Genomic DNA, 8197 nt, shown 5'->3' with positions numbered 1-8197 from the left:
AAGTCCCTTTGATTTTGTACTTTAATGGACAAATGAAGAAGAAATCAATGATATTATTATTTTTCTGAACTATATGCTAACAGAGGACAAATAAAATAGATGCATATTTACAAAAATATAAAATACCTAGATTCACAGAACATGAAACTGAGAATGTACACAACTCATTCTCATAAAAACAAATTGATCAAACCGTAAGTGATCTCCCAAAGGAAAAATAAAACTTGAGACCAGCTAGATTTGTAAGCGTATTCTATCATACAACCGAAGAGTAATTAATTCCAACACGGCAAAGCTGTTTGCAAAAGTAGCAAAAGCAGGAATTCTACCACATTTTTCTAGTATGCAAATTGGGTCTCCATACTTAAACCTGTAGAAAAATAGGCACCCTGATGTACTGTTTGTCAAGCTGTGAATCTGTCTAGCTATTGTGGAGAACAATTGGAATTGTGTCCCTGAAATCACTAAATTATGCATATCTTTTGACGCAGCAGTACCAGTACTAGGCTTATACCCCTAAGAGATCAAATAAAAAGGAAAAGGATCCATTCATACAGTGGAGGAGACAACCGATGCATAAATTGGCACATACAAGATAAGTAGGTAGGTATGTAAAGAGACAGACATAGCTGGCTAGCTAGGCTATTTATTAAACACTTTCTATGTACCAGGAACTGTGCTAGGTGCTTAGAGATACAAATAGAAGGAAATAATATAATTCTAACCTTCAAGGAGCTTACATTTGAATTGGAGAAGACACAATATAAAGCTGATCTCAAGTATAACTGTACTATTTTATGTCTCCATTGAGAAATTCTCCTTTGGAGATAAAGACAGAAGAGGTTTATACCACTGGGTTAATTGAATGTAAAGGAAAGTAATTTAACTCCAGATGGCTCTTATAAAATAACCAAGAACCAAGAATGGAATTGAAGGCCTCCCATGAGTGAGCACATGACAGTGAAGAAGTATGAAAGATGGCGGACTTGTGTGAATTGTTTTGTGGAAAGGGAAGGATTTATGACGACGAATCAGGATCAGCTCGTAAGTTACAGAAGGAATATACTTAAAGAGCCCAAGTTTAATGATCAGGGTACATTTTGCAACTATAATCTGTTTCAAAATAGCCTCTCCTTTAGAAGTTATACAAATTGTTACAGTCCATTTAAGAGAGTAAATTGTTGAGAAAAATGTTTTATGTTTAAAAAGTCAATTGAGACATATCTACCTGAAGGGCTTCTCGCCATGGATCCAGGGAGGAGATGCATGTTTTATGTGTGATTGATTTGGAGTCCATGAAGGAGACTGAAAAGGTTAGGAAGAAAATTTCTCACTTCTCAGACCTGTTTTTAACTCACTTCATAAAAAAAAATATTATGAAGAGAATTCCAGAAAGAGTTTGAAATTTTGAGTCTCTTTCTTGGGATTATTAAGGGGAAGAAAAAAAATTAGTTCTGTGGAGACATATGAAGATACTTAACAGACTTTAATTATTATCTGGAGATAAATGATTTGAGGTGGAGTTTTCAGGCAAATGGAATCCATTACTGTTATATTGAGGATTGAGGAGACTTGGACTGTAATGTTGGTTACATCCCCAATATTTTAAAAGTTATATGCATCTTTATGTTTATTTTTGCTTTTATTGGTTAATAAATTCAATATAAATTCAGTAATTTAGGTGGCACAGTGGATAGAGCACTAGGCCTGGAGTCAGGAAGAACTAAGTTCAAATCCAGCCCCAGACACTTCTTAACTGTGGGACCTCGGGCAAGTCACTTAACCCTGTTTGCCTCAGTTTCCTGATCTGTAAAATGAACTTGAGAAGGAAATGGTAAATCACTCTGGTATCTCTGCCAAGAAAACCCCAAATGGGGTCATGGAGAACTGTTCATGACTGAAGCAAGTGCACAATTTGGTAATTTAAATATTTATTTAATTATAGATGAATGAAAGTAATTAGTATTGGGAAAAGAAGTTCATATCATTGAATAATTCATATTTAGTGGACTACAGTAGGGGCTCAAACCAATTAATTATTGAGAAAGAGGCCACAAGTTTATTAATGAGCAATGAAATATTAAACACACTCTTAAGTCTCTACAGAGCTTGGGAGTGTGTTACAGTTAAAATTTAGCAGCCACTCAAGAGGTAAATTGTGGTTTCATACAAACGATTGAATTCAGAATAATAGACCTTGTAACACTGTGACATGTATGAGCTCTCTCATCTAAGTGTTACACAAAGAAACCACCTTAAATATTTTGTGATACTTCACTGAAGGCTTCAAAAAATTAACATCTACCAAATAACTAGCAAGGTGTGATTGGAGAGCTAGAGCTCTCCATCACAAGCAAGATATCTGTCACAGATGGACAACTAGCCAATTGCCAAACTACAAATAAAGACCTTAAAATATCCTTGAGAACTCAGTGAATAAACTGTACTGGAACTGGGCCATGATCACAGTCTGAACTGTTGCCCACATTCATATCACATATGATTGATGCAGAAAAAATTTAGAACATTTTTAGAGATGCTGTCATATACATAAGTGATCTCCAAATTCCAAATTTTATCATCTCCAAGTTCTCAAAATATAGAGATCTGGCAGAGGAGATGAAAATCACGTGGGAATTGGCTGTTGTCCCCAATCATTGTGTCTGGATCTGCAATTGCACTGAGGATGATTTCAGTGAAGCTGTCCAGGATGGGTATTAGGAGTGGGCTTAGGTCATTTCTTCTTACCACTTTAGTGGCTGATGCTTTTTTTTTTTCCCAATAGATGGAGCCATTGGTAAAACAGGCAAAATGGAATTCCTTAGGAGCTAGGTCCTTATAGGTGGGTGCCCAGCAGGCCAGCAGAGGAGGCAGAGTTCCAGTGCTTGGACAGCAGTCCTCAGTCCCTGGCAGAGTCACAACCCATTGGCAAAAGACATGTGTATTCTCTAAAATCTGAAGAGTCCAATACCCCTTTGGGAAGTGGGTGTCCATAGCTTATTATATAGACTGTGCCTGGAATATTCCGGGTTTTCCCCACTCAGTGTATTTCCCCAAACTTGCCTGAGCGGGCTGGATCTTGAATTTTTTAGGGTTGATTTTGTTCCCTTTTCCCTACCTATGGATCACAACCTAACATACTAGGGCTTCCGCTACTGTGGCCTCACCTGGATCAGTCAACCTTATGCCATCAGTGTAGTGGTGCACATCAATGTCTTTGGGAATGGAGGCCTCTTTCAGGTGTCTGTTCATTATAATGTAGTAGTATGAAGGTGAGCTTAGGTAGCCTTGGGGAAGGACAGTAAAAATATATTGGACTCCTTCCTAGGTGAAAGCAAACAGCTTTTGATTAATGTTGATTGTAGAGATAGGAAGAAAAAAAGTTTCTATCTATCTGACGTCTTCATTAGTCATACTGCATTGTTGTAAGGAGAAGTGGTATAATGAATTCTTCCAGCTTACATTATCTCTACATCAGTTGAGAAGAAACATCCTGTATTTCCCCCCAAGGGCTTGGATTTTTTGATGTTAACTATATGAGTTCTTCGGGTAACTCCAAAATTTTCCATTTAACCCTATCCATAGTCACCTGCAAAAAAATGTGATGGAAACATGAATGATTAAACTTACACTTTTCAACACTAACAATAAAATGTTATTAATCAAGGGTATTCAACCATTTGTTTATATCATCTGTTAGATAACACAAACATTAAACCCACTGGGAACAAACCACTGATCTGATTTCTCAGGGCTTCCTAGAAGACTGTCTTGTATTGATACTCAATGATCAAGTTCTCTTTCTGCCCAAGCAGAGGCTGTATGTCTCCGTCCAAGTTAGTTGCTAGCAGGTCAGCAGATCTCCGCCAATCGGTCAGAACTGACCTCAAACAGACATGGGGATGTTGAGTCTCACTTTCAAAGAGTGCAGGAGTCATGAGCCAGGATCGGGCTGATGCCTGAGGTTCTCTGGGTCTGGGGTTTCTAACAGTCCTACCTACACTCTTTAGGTTGTTAAACTCAAGTTGTGATTGGTGATTGATTAAGATGGTGATGATGAAAATTTATGATGAAAGGGGTCTGTATTTCCCGAAAGTATTTCTCTAACAGAAAAGGTACTCAACAAGGATACTGTAGCACTTCACTCAGGTAGACTTGATGCCTCTCATCCTCATAGTCAGTCAGCAAGGCAGAGTGTAGTGATGGTCTCGGCATCCACAAAATGACCCGATGTAAGTAGGTGTCTTTGTCTTCGATAAAAAGGTAGCTACATTGTTAAGATGAGAGGCTACCGGGAAACAATGCAGGGAGGCTCATCTCGAGCCTTTCTCTTCTCTTCCAATTAAGTCCCAGCTTCGTCCCCTTTAAAAGTCCCTTCGTGTTCTCAAAATTCATCGTTTCTCTGATTGTCTCATTTCTTCATTTGGAGGAAGTTTGGGGCTGCTCAGCAATGGGAGAGATCTAAATGCTGCCTTCACCTTTCTCACTTTTGATCCCTGTAAACACTGTCTTTTTAATATTCAGAGGCATTTCTTTAGCTTGGCTAAAGGAGGAGTGGCCTCCCTTAGCTGGCAGATGTTACTGGTGTCAAACTCAGTTGACCGGATCTGTCCTTGTCCCCATTCCCAGAGCCAAGAATTGCCTGAGACATACTAGACATTATGATTCCTAGCCTCTGACTAATTCTGTAAATGTCCCAAACGACTCGGCCCTCCACAAGATTCCCAAGCGTTCTCTATAGTCTTTTGTTTGTTAGGCAAAACAACTTACTTTGTGCAACTGTGAGACACCTCTAACTCCTGCCACATGCAGCCTGGCCATTCCCTCTGCCTGACCCCTCCCATCTGCAGCCTGGCCAATTCCTCTGCCTGACCCCTCCCACCTGCAGGCTGTCCATTCCCTCTGCCTGACTCCTCCCACGTGCAGCCTAGCCACTCCCTCTTCCTTATATACCCTATATAAACCCTGTTCTCAGCCCCATCCTTGGGTACCTCAGCACTTGCTGTGTGCCAGCCAAGCCGCAGCTCACATACCCGGATTAGCGACGTCAGTTTTGTTTTATTGACTGTTTTCTCTAGGTTTCGGCTTGACACTGGGCTCAAAAATCTAGATGCTCATTACTTCTTTTATTGTGACTGGGCATCCATTGCCTCTTGTCAGCTCTCCATTGGGTTGTGTTAGACCCAGGACAGAATAGCACAGCCCAGACAGACCTCGAGACTCCCTTTACAGAGAACGCAGCTGTGTCTTCCCTATGAAATGACAGGTCTACCGATCAAGCGGAACCAGAAAGACCGACGATTTGGATGGGTCGGAGAACCCTAGCTGTAGAAATAGAAGGGCCTTGAGAAGTTATGCAGTGTCACTCTCATTTTACGGATGAGAAGACTGCGGGTCTCAGGGGCTGAGGGGATCATCCGAGGTCACCCAGGTGATTAGCGGCAGAGCTAGCTGGGTACTCAACATCTGGGGCTCTTTCCATGACATCACAGCGATCTCTACGCTCAATGGCCATGACTTCTCAGATGGGACAACCTTGGAACTGGTCCCAATCTGATGAAAGTACCCCTGTCAATGTCAGCGTGGAACTTCTGCAAATGAATATATGTTTGGCCCAATCAAATGGTCACTTATGCTGTAATTATTTTGGGAGGGATGTGTGTGTGTGTACATTGGGGATAGGCAAACCAGACATGATTTAATTGGTAAAAGGAACTTCTGGTGAGGAAACTCCCTCTACAAATGTATGCTGCTTTGTGATTAGCAATTCCATTGGTGCAGTGGCTAGGGTGCCAGGTTTGGAATCAGGAAGACTCACCTTCCTGAGTTCAAATCCAGCCTCAGACACTAGCTGTGTGACCCCGGATAAGTCACTTCACCCTATTTGCCTCAGTTTCCTTCTCTGTCAAATGAGCTAGAGAAGGAAATGGCAAACCAGTCTGGTATCTTTGCCAAGACAGCTCCAGATGGGATCATGAAGAGTTGGACAAGACAGAAAAACAACTGAACAATCAAAGCTTAGAGTTAAACGGGGTTTGGAGTGGTTAAGTGACCTGTTCAAGGTCACATAGTCAGTATGTATCAAAGGCAGAATTTGAACTCAGATCTTTTTTTTTCTTTTTTTTTGGGGGGGGCAAGGCAATTGGGGTTAAGTGACTTGCCCTGAGTCACACAGCTAGTAAGTTACATGTCTGAGGTCACATTTGAACTCAGGTCCTCCTGACTCCAGGGCTGGTGTTCTATCCACTGCACCACCTAGCTGCCCCCTGAACTCAGGTCTTTCTAACTCTGCAGCTGGCTCACTCTCCCCCAATGCCGTGCTGCCTGTCCCTTATTTAGTGACTATCAAGTCATGATTTGAAGTTCAAATAAGTATGACATGAGAATAGGACAATGGGCAACTATGTGAAAATTAGTGAAGGGCCACATCTACCCATTTTACAGATAAGAAAACTAAGACCTCAATTGGGGGAGTGTCTTGGGCCAATCACAGCCCTAGTTAGTAGCACTGTAGAACCCAAGCCTCGTGAATTCCAATCCAGTTTTCTTTCCACTATGCACCTGTGTTATTTCTTGCCATTTTTTTCTTAAGAGCAATGTCAGGGGATTAATAATATATGCGGTATCCCAAATATCTTAGTGCATTTTAAGCTGAAGACTCCTAAGCCTTCTGGGATGCCCTGTATAATGTTGGCAGGGCAACCATGTCTATAACTGCCACCCTGTGGCTTGGGAAGATTAAACAAACAGTGTGTCACAGGCAGGACATGGCTCACTGGGGATTTTCATTCCCTCTGATGGAAACTGGTCTCAGTTGGTTGATACAGAGATGCTCTTATGTCATGTAAGGTGTTATAACTTCAGTTTTTCCAAGGTTCAAGGTAGACAGAGGTCATCTGGGTTTGGGAATTCCATATGCTTTAAACTGAGAGTTTCCTCATTGTGTTTGTCATTCATTTCTCATTCTGCTCTGGCCAAACATCCATGTATTATTGATTTCCAATGTTACCAACACGCCTGCAATGTATTTAAGTGCTCCCGCACTCCCCAGCATTTTTCCTGAATCCTTGGTGCTGAGCTGATTATTACCGGGCCAGAGTAGCTCATACAAAAAGCAGAGAGGTGGTTTTCTGCAGCCTCTCTCCCAGGATGCCCTTGTTTCTCAGATCAATAAGCATTAATTAAGCACCTAGGGTACAAAGACAAAACCAGAACTGTCCTTAATAGCCTAAAAGAACTTATATTCTAGCCAGGGGACAACATGCTCATGTAGAGGGCCACAGTTTCACCCTTGCCCAGAGACATTACGGTAGAGACTGGAGACCCTGGAAATGCCTGTGCATGGGTCCATATGGCCACATGACTGCCTAGTTTCCCCTTACCCTTGACTTTGAACTTGAACACACTTTTGGTGGGAGGTCAAAAGGGCATCTTTGTCAAGGAGAGTCTCCATCTTCCTATGATTAAATATAGGGGATTGTGTCAATCAACGCTTGTAAGGTCAGGGAGCTTCTTCCTTCCCTAAATGAAATATTTCTCTTGACCTTGAGCTCACTGACACAGTTTCACTTTTATTATGCAAAAATAATTTTCTATTTTCTTCTCCTACATCAGCATAACCTTTTTTAAAATGTCTTCTTTAATGTATTAGCTAAAACAAATTTTGCTCCAAGATGTCATTACTAATAACATGTTAGATGAGAGCAATGTGATTGAATATGCTTCATTATTTCGGAAAATCTTGGCTCAGCACTGAGATACAAGATTTGAAAGTCTGGTTCTAAGTTAAATTTATTTGCATACTTGGTTTTAGTGGTTGTTATAGTGAATATCAGTCTTCCTCAATACTATTTTTGCAAATTAATTGGAAGCTTTTGCATTTATTTGTTTTTAACAAATGGGTCCAAAAGCCACTGAAGCTCTTCACTTATAAGCTTTTAAAATAGCTAAAATCATATTTCCGAAATATTTAAGGTGTCCTGATATGAAACTTTTATAGATAAAACAATAGGCTTTTGGACATGTTTAATTTTTTTAAATGTCTTGCTATTGGCGATGGCTTCATATTGCCATCAATATCTCACCAAATAATACATATTTGGGGTAAAACTCATTGTTATGAAAGTGGAGGTGCATACCTATTTTGAGTAATTTTCTTGATAACTTCAAAATTGTTTCAGCCAATCTGGCAAGTTCT

General features: G+C 40.6%; 1 long non-coding RNA gene across 1 annotated transcript; it reads right to left on the bottom strand.

Annotated features, from left to right (window-relative positions):
* Positions 1–630: 630 nt before the first annotated feature.
* On the bottom strand, positions 631–4818 carry LOC144455142 (uncharacterized). Its single transcript, XR_013483821.1, has 2 exons — positions 3723–4818; positions 631–3589 (listed from the first exon to the last, which is right to left on the bottom strand). It is a non-coding gene; the product is annotated as an uncharacterized LOC144455142 (long non-coding RNA).
* Between the last annotated feature and the right edge of the window lie 3379 nt (positions 4819–8197).

Source organism: Phascolarctos cinereus, unplaced genomic scaffold (assembly GCF_003287225.1).
Source record: "Phascolarctos cinereus isolate Bilbo 61053 unplaced genomic scaffold, phaCin_HiC Scaffold_9;HRSCAF=440, whole genome shotgun sequence".
NCBI lineage: Eukaryota > Metazoa > Chordata > Mammalia > Diprotodontia > Phascolarctidae > Phascolarctos > Phascolarctos cinereus.
This window is presented reverse-complemented; position numbering and strand designations above follow the sequence as displayed.